Raw genomic sequence first — 12911 nt, 5'->3', positions numbered from 1 at the left:
GACCTTAAAAGTGTGGTTCTGAACTCAATATCCTCCATTGACAGTTTTGTCCTGTTTCTTTGTCTCCGCATTTTTTATGCTTTCTTGGTGCACCCCCTAGTGGTCTTTGTGTGCAGTCTTGTTGTAGTTAAGCCTTGATTGTTGTCGGCAATACCGGGGGTGATTTGACCTCCAGGCTAACTGGCTATGAGAGTCCGCTGTTGTCTGCAGTGGGAGAGCTTCTGTGCTGGATCTCTAGGGCGGTGCTAATTAGCGTTTGCCTGAGGCTATCCGGCAAATGGCTCTGCACAGGGCTTGGGCGGGGTGGGTCCCCCGGGATCTACAGGGCGGGTCAGAGTGAGCAGTTATGGCTGCTCTCAGTTCCGTCCCTAGGGGCTCTGCCTCACAGAGTCCCAGCAACCGCTGCAAACCTTGGAGAGAAAGCTGCCTTCAAGTTCTGACCGAAGCCAGACAGTCCCACTTCTCCCATTTGAGTCTGGGTCCCTAGAGACTCGCCCGGATCTGGAGCTCAGAGTCTGAGACTCCCTCCCGATTGAAACAGACAACCTCGCCCTCCGCCGCCAGCCCGCTCCGCGTGCACTCCGCACCTTAGTATTTCACTTCAGCACTGCGCCTCCTCTGAGTCTGGGTATGATATTCTCTTTCCTCCTAGATGTAGAATTTCCACTCAGCCAGCCTTCCTGTGGTTCTGGATGATGTCTGTTCTGTCTTTTAGTTGTTTTTTGAAGTGGTTGTTCGAGGCAGCAATCTCCGGCGTTAACCTATGCCGCCATCTTGGTTTCTCTAAAAATGTATTTAAAAAAAAAAAAAAAAAAAAAGAGGGATGGGGAAAGGCAGTTACCAAAGGAAATAATTACTGATTCTTTTTTTCTTTTTTAAATATATTTTTATTGATTTCAGAGAAGAGAGAAGGGAGAGAGAGAAACATCAATGATGATAGAGAATCATTGATCGGCTGCCTCCTACACATCCCCCACTGGGGATCCAGCCTGCAAACCGGGTATGTGTCCTTGACCAGAACCGAACCCAAGACCTTTCAGTTCACAGGCCAGTGTTCTATCCACTGAGCCAAACCAGCTAGGGCTGTTGATTATTTTTCTGTTTCCTACTTAGAGAGCAGCGTTCTAGCTCACTGCCAATTACCTTTGTTCCTTTCTGTCTCAGTGCCTGCCAGAAGGGAGTGGGATAGGACTGTGAGATGGGGCCTGTAGGTCTAATGAAACCATTGGCTCTCTGGGGAAGATGAAAAAGTCCTGGAGATGGATAGTGGTGATGGTGAATTCTGGTGATGGTGTCACACCAATGTGAATGTACTTAATACCACAGAACTGTACATTTAAAAATGGTAAAATGTGTGTTATATATATTTTACCACAATTTGTTTAAAAAAACACAGTGGTTCTCAAAGTGTAGTTCCAAACCAGAAGCAGCAACTTCACCTGGTAATTTGTTAGGAATGCAAATTCCCAGCCTCCACCTCATAACTATTGATTCAGAAACTGGAGGTAGGTGTGTCCAGTGATTTGTGTTTTAACAAGCCATTCCAGTTATTCTCATGCACACTAAAGTATGAGAACACACCACTAAATAATTTTGTTGTAATTCTGAGAGCCATAAAAATCTTTTGAAGAGTTTTCATAAAATTTTCTCATGTCCTGGTAACTGCATGATTATCTTGGTCAGAAAAAGTGCTCTGGAAATGTTTTGAAGATTAATGTCTTAAGTAGTGTTTCAGAAAACAAACTTAACCTTTAAGAGTGCCTGCTATGTTTCAAACATCTTGCCAAATGATTCAACATTTGTTTTTTTCCATTTAATCTTCAAAGCAGCCCTGGTGAAGTAAAGACTACATTAACCACATTTTAAAATGAGGAACAGGCATGCTTAATTGTAGTGTGTACTTGCTGCCACAAGGTGGCACTGATGGGGTGGTTACCGGGACCCAGGCAAAGCTTTCTGGAATAACAGCCCTAGGAAACGGGAATAACTGAGGTCTCCTATGAAGGAAATCAGACTGCAGGTAACCACAGATCCTTGCACAAATAGGGTCTCTAACTTCTGGTATGTCAGAGTAAGGACCTCTGAAACTCCACTCCTATATAAAAATAATGAAAAACTGCCAAAAATTCTTAGAATCAATTTTTGCAGAACTCTAGAAAATAACCAGAGGCTTGTGACAATCCAAGTAGCATTTATCCAAGAAAAATGACTTAATCATGGTAAGAACAGCAAGCCTTGTGGAGTTTAACTGATTTGCTTTCTTCTCTCAGCTTCACAGTAGCCTTGAAAACTAATAGCCCCACAACCACAGTAGCTATGGAAACCAGCATTTTAGCACTGAAGAAGGCAGAATAGATTTAGAGTTCCCAAAACCCTCAGCCTCAGAGGATTTTTACTGCTTGACCTGACACTTCTCTGGAAACCCCCATTCACAGAGCTAGCCTCTCTCTCTCTCTCTCTCTCTCTCTCTCTCTCTCTCTCTCTCTGCCTCTCCCCCTCTCTCTCCCTCTCCCCCTCTCATGCTCAGAGCTAATTCAGTGCCACCAGCTCCCTGCCCCATGACCCCCACCCTGGAGCATGGCCCAGCATGCACACAGTTTTTCAGCAAAGACTCACAAGCCTTATTGGTGAAACACATTTAATGAAGTCCCTGTCCAGTTATTGGCTGACCACCAGGCTAACATGGAACATAGACTTCTGTGGCAAAACACAACAAAGAACATGAGAGACTATAGATCAGTGCAATAGAATTGAGAGTCAGAAATAAACCCTCACATTTTTGGTCAATTGATTTTCTGAATTGTGCCAAAACATTCCAACAGAGCAAAGAATAGTCTTTTCAACAAATGATGCCCTGGTGAAGTAAAGATTACATTAACCACATTTTACAATGAGGAACAAGAGAGCTCAATTGTAGTGTGTACTTTCTGCCAAATGTCACTTCATATCAAATATCACTTTAAAACCCACAGAATCCAGTGGAAGAACTGAATGTTGACATGCAAAAGAATACAGTTGGACTCCTCCTTTCCACACACAATGTACCAATATTAACTCAAAATGAATCACAATCCTGCCCTGGCTGGTAGCTCAGTTGATTAGAGCATCATCCTGATACACCAAGGTTGTGAGTTCGAATCCTGCTCAGGGAACATAGAAGAATCAACAAATGAATGCATAAATAAGTGGAACAAATCAATGTTTCTCAAAATCCTAAATAAAAGTATTTTTAAAGGATGAGTAAGTTGGCCTAGCCGGTTTGGCTCAGTGCATAGAGCGTCAGCCTGCGGACTGAAGGGTCCCAGGTTCAATTCCGGCCAAGGTCACATGCCCGGGTTGCAGGCTCCATCTCCAGTGGGGGGCGTGCAGGAGGCAGCTGATCAATGATTCTCTCTCATTGATGTTTCTATCTCTCTCTCCCTCTTCCTTCCTCTCTGAAATCAATAAAGAAATATGTAAAAAAAAAAAAAGATGAGTAAGTTAAAAAAAAAAAAATCACTATTTTAAATGTTAAAGCTAAAACTATAACATTCTTAGAGCAAACCTTTGTGACCCCGTATAACACCAAAGCTCAAGCAACAACAACAACAAAAAATGGAAAAGTTGGACTTTATCAAAATTAGAAATTTCTGTACTTAAAGGACATCATCAAGATAGTGAAAAGACAGCATATGAATGGGAGAATATATATGCAGTCATACCAGTTAAGGAACTTTCATCCAGAATATATAAAGACTCTTTACAACTCGATAATAAAAGACAACCAGTTAAGAAATGAGCAAAGGAGCTGAATGAACATTTCTCCAGAAAAGATATATAAATAACTATAAGCATGTGAAAAGATCCTCAACACCATTACTCAGTAGAAAAATACAAATCAAGACTACAGTGAGAGACTCCCGCTCACTCCCGCACTCACCCAGAGCAGCTTCCAGTCCCGTAAGCTCCATTTCATGGAAACCAAGATGGCAGCATAGGTTAACGCCAGAGATTGCTGCCTCGAACAACCACTTCAAAAAACAACTAAAGACGGAACGGACATCATCCAGAACCACAGGAAGGCTGATTGAGTGGAAATTCTACAACTAGGAGGAAAGAGAATATCATACCCAGACTCAGGAGGCACAGTGCTGAAGTGAAATACTCAGGTGCGGAGTACGCGCGCAAGCGGGCTGGCGGCGGAGGGCGCGGTTGTTGTTTTCAATCGGTAGGGAGAGCCCTAGCCGGTTTGGTTCAAGGGTCCCAGGTTCGATTCCGGTCAAGGGCATGTACCTTGATTGCAGGCACATACCCAGTAGGGAGTGTGCAGGAGGCAGCTGATCGATGTTTCTCTCTCATCGATGTTTCTAACTCTCTATCCCTCTCCCTTCCTCTCTGTAAGAAATCAATAAAATATATTTAAAAAAAAAATCAGGAGGGAGTTTCAGACTCTGAGCTCCAGATCCGGGCTAGTCTCTAGGGACCCAGACTCAAATGGGAGAAGTGGGACTGTCTGGCTTCGGTCAGAACTTGAAGGCAGCTTTCTCTCCAAGGTTTGCAGCGGTTGCTGGGACTCTGTGAGGCAGAGCCCCTAGGGACGGAACTGAGAGCAGCCATAACTGCTCGCTCTGACCCGCCCTGTAGATCCCGGGGGACCCACCCCGCCCAAGCCCTGTGCAGAGCCATTTGCCGGATAGCCTCAGGCAAACGCTAATTAGCACCGCCCTAGAGATCCAGCACAGAAGCTCTCCCACTGCAGACAACAGCGGACTCTCATAGCCAGTTAGCCTGGAGGTCAAATCACCCCCGGTATTGCCGACAACAATCAAGGCTTAACTACAACAAGACTGCACACAAAGACCACTAGGGGGTGCACCAAGAAAGCATAAAAAATGCGGAGACAAAGAAACAGGACAAAACTGTCAATGGAGGATATTGAGTTCAGAACCACACTTTTAAGGTCTCTTAAGAACTGTCTAGAAGCCGCCGATAAATGTAGTGAGATCCTCAAGAAATCTAATTAGACCCTCGATGTTATGATAAAGAACCAACTAGAAATTAAGCATACACGGACTGAAATAACAAATACTATACAGACTCCCAACAGCAGACCAGAGGAGCGCAAGAATCAAGGCAAAGATTTGAAATGCGAAGAAGCAAAAAACACCCAACCAGAAAAGCAAAATGAAAAAAGAATCCGAAAATACGAAGATAGTGTAAGGAGCCTCTGGGACAGCTTCAAGCGTACCAACATCAGAATTATAGGGGTGCCAGAAGATGAGAAAGAGCAAGATATTGAAAACCTATTTGAAGAAATAATGACAGAAAACTTCCCCCACCTGGTGAAAGAAATAGACTTACAGGTCCAGGAAGCGCAGAGAACCCCAAACAAAAGGAATCCAAAGAGGACCACACCAAGACACATCATCATTAAAATGCCAAGAGCAAAAGACAAAGCGAGAATCTTAAAAGCACCAAGAGAAAGAAACTCAGTTACCTACAAGGGAATACCCATACGACTGTCAGCTGATTTCTCAACAGAAACTTTGCAGGCCAGAAGGGAATGGCAAGAAATATTCAAAGTGATGAATAGCAAGAACCTACAACCAAGATTACTTTATCCAGCAAAGCTATCATTCAGAACTGAAGGTCAGATAAAGAGCTTCACAGATAAGGAAAAGCTAAAGGAGTTCATCACCACCAAACCAGTATTATATGAAATGCTGAAAGGTATCCTTTAAGAAGAGGAAGAAGAAGTAAAAGGTAAAGATACAAATTATGAACAACAAACATGCATCTATCAACAAGTGAATCTAAGAATCAAGTGAATAAATAATCTGGTGATCATAATAGAATCAGGGACATAGAAAGGGAATGGACTGACTATTCTCGGGGGGGAAAGGGGTGTGGGAGATGCGGGAAGAGACTGGACAAAAATCGTGCACCTATGGATGAGGACTGGGTGGGGAGTGAGGGCGGAGGGTGGGGCGGGACCTGGGAGGAGGGGAGTTATGGGGGGAAAAAAGAGGAACAAATGTAATAATCTGAACAATAAAGATTTAATTAAAAAAAAGGACTACAGTGAGAGACCACACCTGCTAGAATGGCTTTAATTAAAAAATAAAAATACACAAAAAATATAAAAACAAGTGTGGGCCAGGATGTGAAAAATTGTAACCCTCAGACATTGCTGATGGAAATGTAAAATGCTACAGCCTCTTGGAAAACAGTATTGCAGTTCCTCAAATGATTAACTGTAGTTACCATATAACCCAGCAATTTCACCTCATAGTATATGCCTCAAAGAAATGAAAACAGATGTTCCCTCCTTATACACAAACGTCCATAGCAGCATTCTTCATAATAGCCAAAAAGTGGGAACCGCCGGAACCAGTTTGCCTCAGTGGATAGAGCGTCAGCCTGCGGACTGAAAGGTCCCAGGTTCGATTCCGGTCAAGGGCATGTACCTGGGTTGCGGGCACATCCCCAGTAGGAGATGTGCAGGAGGCAGCTGATCGATGTTTCTCTCTCATCGATGTTTCTAACTCTCTATCCCTCTCCCTTCCTCTCTGTAAAAAATCAATAAATATATTTTTTTAAAAAGTGGGAACCACCTAAAGGTCCATTGACTAATATTTAAACAAAATCTGGGATATCTATACAATGGAATAAAAGTTGTCCATGAAAAAATCAAGTACTGATAAATGCTACAACATGGATGAACCTTGAAAATTTGCTAGGTGGAAGAAGCCAGTCACAAAAGGCTACATATTATATTATTTGATTTACATAAAACGTCCAGAATATGCAAATCCATAGAGACAGAACGTAGATTAGTAGTTTCCTAAGGCTGGGGAGAGGAAAAATGTGAGTACTAATGGATTTGGGATTTCTTTCTGGGATGATGAAAATCTTCGGAAATTACATAGTAGTAATTAGTACATAAATTGTGACTACAGTATACTAAAAACCACAGAGTCATATGCTTTAAAAGGATCAATTTTATGATATGGAGTCATGTAACAAAAATGTTCTTTCAAAAATCTTTACACAAATACATATGCCCATGAGAAGTCCACAGTAGTGTTTTTTATTTTATTGGTAAATATAATGCTTTATTTTCTTTTTAAAACCCTGTCATTAATATCACTTCAAAGAAGTTGCCCTTTGGTTTTTCTATTTCTGGATTTGCTGAGTAATTCCACATTCACCATGGTCAGTCCCCACTTATTCTGACTCTTACTTTCAAAGTAACGTAGCCTCATTTAAATCTATATTAAAAAGTTGGCCTAGTATTTTATTTTATTTTTGCTTTTCCCTCATGGGACAATGATTAGAATCTGGTGACATGCCCCAAGGTAATGGCACAGGAGGTTTTGTGAAGGGTCAGTGATAGAGGTTTCCCTGCCCTTCTTGATTCTGTGGTCAGGAACTGGGGCTGACGGTGTGGGGTCAAGGTCTTCCTGCCTCTGTGAAGCAATCCCTGGGTATAAAGGAATGCAATCACTCCCTGTGCTTTTGCCAGTCCCGGGAAGAAAATAAAACTCTGAAAGTCCTTTCTGGATGCGATGCCTGAAGTGAAAATAATAATAGAAACTAAAAATGAACTCAATTTCAATTACAGGAGGACCTCAATATTTCCATAGGCATCAAAGAAGGGATAGTGAGGATGCCCTAGGGTGGGAGAAATAACATTCAGGGGCAAATTGGGGTTACAGCTAGTAAGCAATTTGATACATCATAGTTATTTTATGTAACAATGCCAATTTTATAAGGCATGAGATTTCAAAAACATTTCTAGGTGTATTTAGGCCATTGTGGCCTATGTCCCAGGTTCTCCTTTTATTATTATTTACTGGGGTGAGATAGGCTAACAGGGTCATATAGGTTTCAAGTGTACATTTCTGTGATATATGATCTGTACATTGCATTGTGTACCCACCACCGGAAGTCAAATCATCTTTCATCACCATATATTTCTCCCTCTTTTACAAACCCTTACCCCCTTCCCTCTGGTAACCACCATGCTGTTGTCTCTGTCTCTGAGATTTATGAGAAGAAATCATATGCTTCTTAGCTTTTTTCTGACTTATTTCACTTAGCATAATATTCTCAAAGTCCATCCATATTGTCACAAATGGCAGTATTTCATCTTATGGTTGAGTAATATCCATTGTGCATACATCTTTATCCCAACTATGGAAGGACACCTTGGTTGTCTCTATGTCTTGGCCACCAGGAATAAAGCTGCAATCAATATAGTACATGGGCGAGGGCATGGACAAGATGGAGTTCACCGAGGCCGAGAGCAACATGAACGACCTGGTGTCCGAGTACCAGCAGTACTTTATGTAGAAATGTTTTTTAGTTTTTCAGGTAGATACCCAGAAGAGGGTTACTACGTCATATGGTAACTCTATTTTTAACTTTTCTGAGGAACCACCAGTCTGTTTGCCAAAGTGGCGGTACTGATTTACATTCCCATCAGCAGTGAATGGAGGTTCCTTTTTTAAAATATTGATTGATTGATTTTAGAGAGAGAGAAAGGGGGAGAGGGAGGGAGAGAAACTGATTTGTTGTTTCATTTACTTATGCATTCATTCACTGATTCTTATATGTACCCTGACCAGGGTTTGAACCCACAACCTTGGCATATCAGACGACACTCTAACTGAGCTACTGGCTAGGGCCAACGATTCTTTTTTTCTCCACAGCCTCTCTGACACTTGTTATTACCTGTCTTGTTGATAATAGCCATTTTAACAGGTGTGAGGTGGTAATGTCATTATAGTTTTTACTTGCATTTCCCTAATAGCTAGTGAATTGAACATTTTTTCATATATCTGATGGCTTTTTGTATGTCTTTTTTTCAATCCTCACGTGAGGATATATTTATTGATTTTAGAGAGAGAGGAAGGGAGAGAGAAACATTGATTGGTTGCCTCCCATACGCACCCCAACCGGGGATCAAACCTGAAACAGGTATGTGCCCTGATTGGGATTCAAACCTGCAACCTTTTGGTGTACAGGAGGATGCCGAGGCCAACTGAGCCACCCAGCCAGAGCTTTATGTCTTGGGAGAGGTGTGTGTTCACATCCTCTGCCCATCCTGTGTAATAAAGAGGCGGTATGCAAATTGACCATCACTCCAACACAAGATGGCTGGCAGGGGAGGGCAGTTGTGGATGATCAGTCCTGCAGGGGAGGGCAGTTAGGGGTGACTGGGCCGGCAGAGGAGGGCAGTTGGGGGTGACCAGGCCTGCAGGGGAGGACAGTTGGGGGGAACCCAGGCCTGCAGGGGAGGGCAGTTGGAGGGGACCAGGCCTGCAGGGGAGGGCATTTGGGGGGACCAGGCCTGCAGGGGAGGGCAGTTGGGGGCAACCAAGCCAGCAGGGGAGAACAATTAGGGGCAACCAGGCTGGCAAGGGAGGGAAATTAGGGGTGACCAGGCCAGCAGGGGAGGGCAGTTGGGGCTATTGGTATTTGCCAATTTAATTAAAATGTGCCTTGGCATTGGTCTTTTGGGGTGCAGCATTACTTATTGAAGAGACTTTCTTTTCTCCATTATATGTTTTGGCTCCTTTGTTAAAATTTATTTTCCCATATGTGGTTTTATTTCTAGGCTCAATTCTGTTCCATTGGTATGTGTGTCTGTTCTTCTGCCAGTACCATGCTGTTTTGATTATCAGAGCTCTGTAGTGTATATAATTTGAAGTCAGATAGTGTGATACCTCCAGCTTCATTCTTTTTCCCCTCAGATTTGCTTTGCCTATTTGGGTGCTTTTGTGGTTTCATACAAATCTAGAAATTTTTAAAATTCTATTTCTTTAAAAAAATGACATAGGGATTTTGATGGGTTATTGCATTAAATTTGTATATTGTTTGGGGTAATTATGACCATTTTAACTATGTTGATTCTTCCATTCATGAACATGGTATATCTTTCCATTTTATTGTATCCTTTTCATTCTTTTTTAATAATGCTTTGTAGTTTTCAGAATATAGGTCCTTCACATCTTTTGTTAAGTTTATTCCCAGATGTTTTATTTATTGCAATTGCAAAAAAAAATTGTTTTTTTTATTTCTTTGTCTAAAGTTTCAATTTTAGTATATAGGAAAGCAGTGGATTTTTGTGCATTAATTTGTATCCTGCAATTTTACTATATTCATTTATTGTTCCTAGTAGTTTTTTAGTGTTGTCTTTAGTATTTTCTAGATACAGAATCGTCATCTGCAAAAAGTGATAGTTTTACTTCTTCTTTCCCAATTTGGATGCCTTTCATTCCTTTCTCTTGCCTGATTGCTCTGGCTAGGACTTCCAGAACTATGTTGAATAAGAGTGGTGAGAGTAGGTTTCTTGTTCCTGATTTTAGAGGAAAAGATTTCCATTTCTCACTGTTGAGTATGATAATGGCTAAGGGTTTGTCATATATGGCCTTTATATTGTTGAGGTACTTTCCTTCTATACCCATTTTATTGAGTGTTTTGACCATACATAAATATTGTATCTTATCAAATGCTTTTTCTGCATCTATTGATAAAATCATATCCTTTTTATCCTTTCTTTTATTAATGTGGTGTATTACATTGATTGATTTGCATATGCTGAACCATCCTTGTGCTCCTGGAATGAACCCCACCTGATTGTGATGTATTATTTTTGAATGTATTATTGTATTTGATTCGCTAGTGTTTTGTTTAGGATTTTTGCATCCTTATTCATCAGAGATATTGGTCTGTCTAACCTTAATCTTAAAATCTGATCTTAAAATCAAAGTATGCCTCTTGATGGCAGTGCAGTAGGAGCTACAATGCCACCTTTGACATTTTGCTAAAAAAAAATTCTAACTTGAATCTGATCAAACCTCAAACATTTGTTTACAAGAAATAGGGGAGTTAGAATATGTTAATCAACACTATGGGGATGCAATTAACAAAATCTCAAATGAGGGAAATTCTGTAGAACTAATTACCTAGTTTCTTCAACAAATAAATCACACCAAAAAAGGAGGGGGTGACCTACACAGGAAGCATTAACCATATTCAATGTGTGCACCTATTTAGAATAAGCCAACTAAAATTATGAGCCCAAACTGAATCATTATTTGACTAAAATGTGATGATAACAAGGAATTATTTTATAGTAATACAAAAAGTTATTATTTGAAAACTTATTTGGGTTGAGATGCATACTGAAGTATTTTTGGAATAACTGACATGATGTTTTGGATTTGCTTTAAAATAATTAAGTAGGGGAGAAGGAGAGGGTGGGGTTCAGATGAAACTATACTAGCCACGTATTAATTGTTGAAACTGTGTGGTGAGTACATGGAGATTTGTAATACTACTCTGTCAGTGCTTAGAACTTAGATTTAAAAAATTACCAACCTATATCTAGAGGCCCGGTGCATGAATTTATGTACATTGAAAGGAAATTAATTAGAAAGAAATATTTTAGAGACCAGGGAGGGACCGTGGGAGGGCTCCAGGGCATGTCCAGCCCATCTCCCCGAGTCCCGATTGGCCAGACCCCAGCAGCAAGCTAACCTACCTCTCAGAGCATCTGTCCCCTGGTGGTCAGTGCACATCATAGCGACTAGTCGAGCAGTCAACCGAACGGTTGGACACTTAGCATATTAGGCTTTTATATATATAGATACAGTTTTATATATTTACTAGAGACCTGGTGCACAGCCTGGTGCAAGCCTGGCCTATGGAGATCATGCCGAACTGGCAGTCCGACATCCTCCAAGGGCTGTAGCAGTGCCAAAGTGGCAGGCGGCCAGAGACGGACCCAAACTGGGGCTGGGCGCCACACCACTCCTGCTCATCCCAGCCCCGCTGCACCTGCTGCCGCCAGTCGGTAGCACTGCCATGGAGGCAGGAGAGGCTCCCGCCGCCGCAGCTGCACTCGCCAGCTGTGAGCCCAGCTTCTGGCTGAGCAGCGCTCTTTCTGTGGGAGTGCACTCACCACTAGGGGCAGCTCCTGTCATAACGGGTCACTTAGGCTTTTATATATATGGGCTAGAGACTCAGTGCCTGAAACCCGTGCACTCGGGAGGGTCCCTCAGCCCAGCCTGTGCCCTCTCTCAGTCCGGGAGCCCTCAGGGGATGTCCAACTGATGGCTTAGCGCTGCTGTGGAGGCGGGAGAGGCCCCTGCCACTGCCGTTGCGCTTGCCAGCCATGAGCCCGGCTTCTGGCTGAGTGGCACTTCCCCTGTGGGAGTGCACTGACCACCAGGGGGCAGCTCCTGCATTGAGCATCTGCCCCCTGGTGGTCAGTGCCCATCATAGCAACCGGTCGTTCCGCCATGGGGCGGAAACCGGCTTTCCAACATCCCCTGAGGGCCCTGGATTGTGAAAGGGCACAGGCCAGGATGGGGCCACAGGAGGGCACCAGGGCATGTCCGGTCCATCTCATGCAATCCCAGTCGGCTGAACCCCAGCAGCAAGCTAACCTACTGGTCGGAACGTCTGCCTCCTGGTGTTCAGTGCATATCATAGCAAACGGTTGAGCAGCCTTAGCATATCATTAGCATATTATGCTTGATTGGTTGAATGGCTGACTGAACGACTGGACACTTAGCATATTAGGCTTTTATTATATAGGATGGCTGTGTGTATAGTTTTAAAATTACACATAACTCATGACTATATCCAAAGGTGATTTCAGAGAGAGGAAGGAAGAGAGAGAGAGAGAGAGAGGGGTGCATGAGAAACATCCATCGATTACCTCCCACATGGGGATCAAACCTGCCAGTTTCCTGTGTATGGATGACACTCCAGTCAACTGAGCCATACTGGCCAGGGCTAAAGTTGGTTTTTAATTGGAGAAATGTGACTTGGAAGGAGCAAGGCTTTATAGAGCCCCTTGCCATTGCAACTCCCTACCCAGAATTGGCCACAAGAATATTGGCAACTTGGTGTCTTGG

The 12911-nt window shown here is 42.7% G+C and overlaps 1 protein-coding gene across 1 annotated transcript in view; it reads left to right on the top strand.

Annotated features, from left to right (window-relative positions):
- FAM162A (family with sequence similarity 162 member A) overlaps window positions 1-12911 on the top strand; it is a 38730-nt gene that overhangs the window by 15608 nt on the left and 10211 nt on the right. The window lies entirely within an intron of this gene.

Source organism: Myotis daubentonii, chromosome 3 (genome assembly GCF_963259705.1).
Source record: "Myotis daubentonii chromosome 3, mMyoDau2.1, whole genome shotgun sequence".
Lineage (NCBI taxonomy): Eukaryota > Metazoa > Chordata > Mammalia > Chiroptera > Vespertilionidae > Myotis > Myotis daubentonii.
Note: the sequence above shows the minus strand (reverse complement) of the source record. Positions and strands in the feature narration are given on the sequence as shown.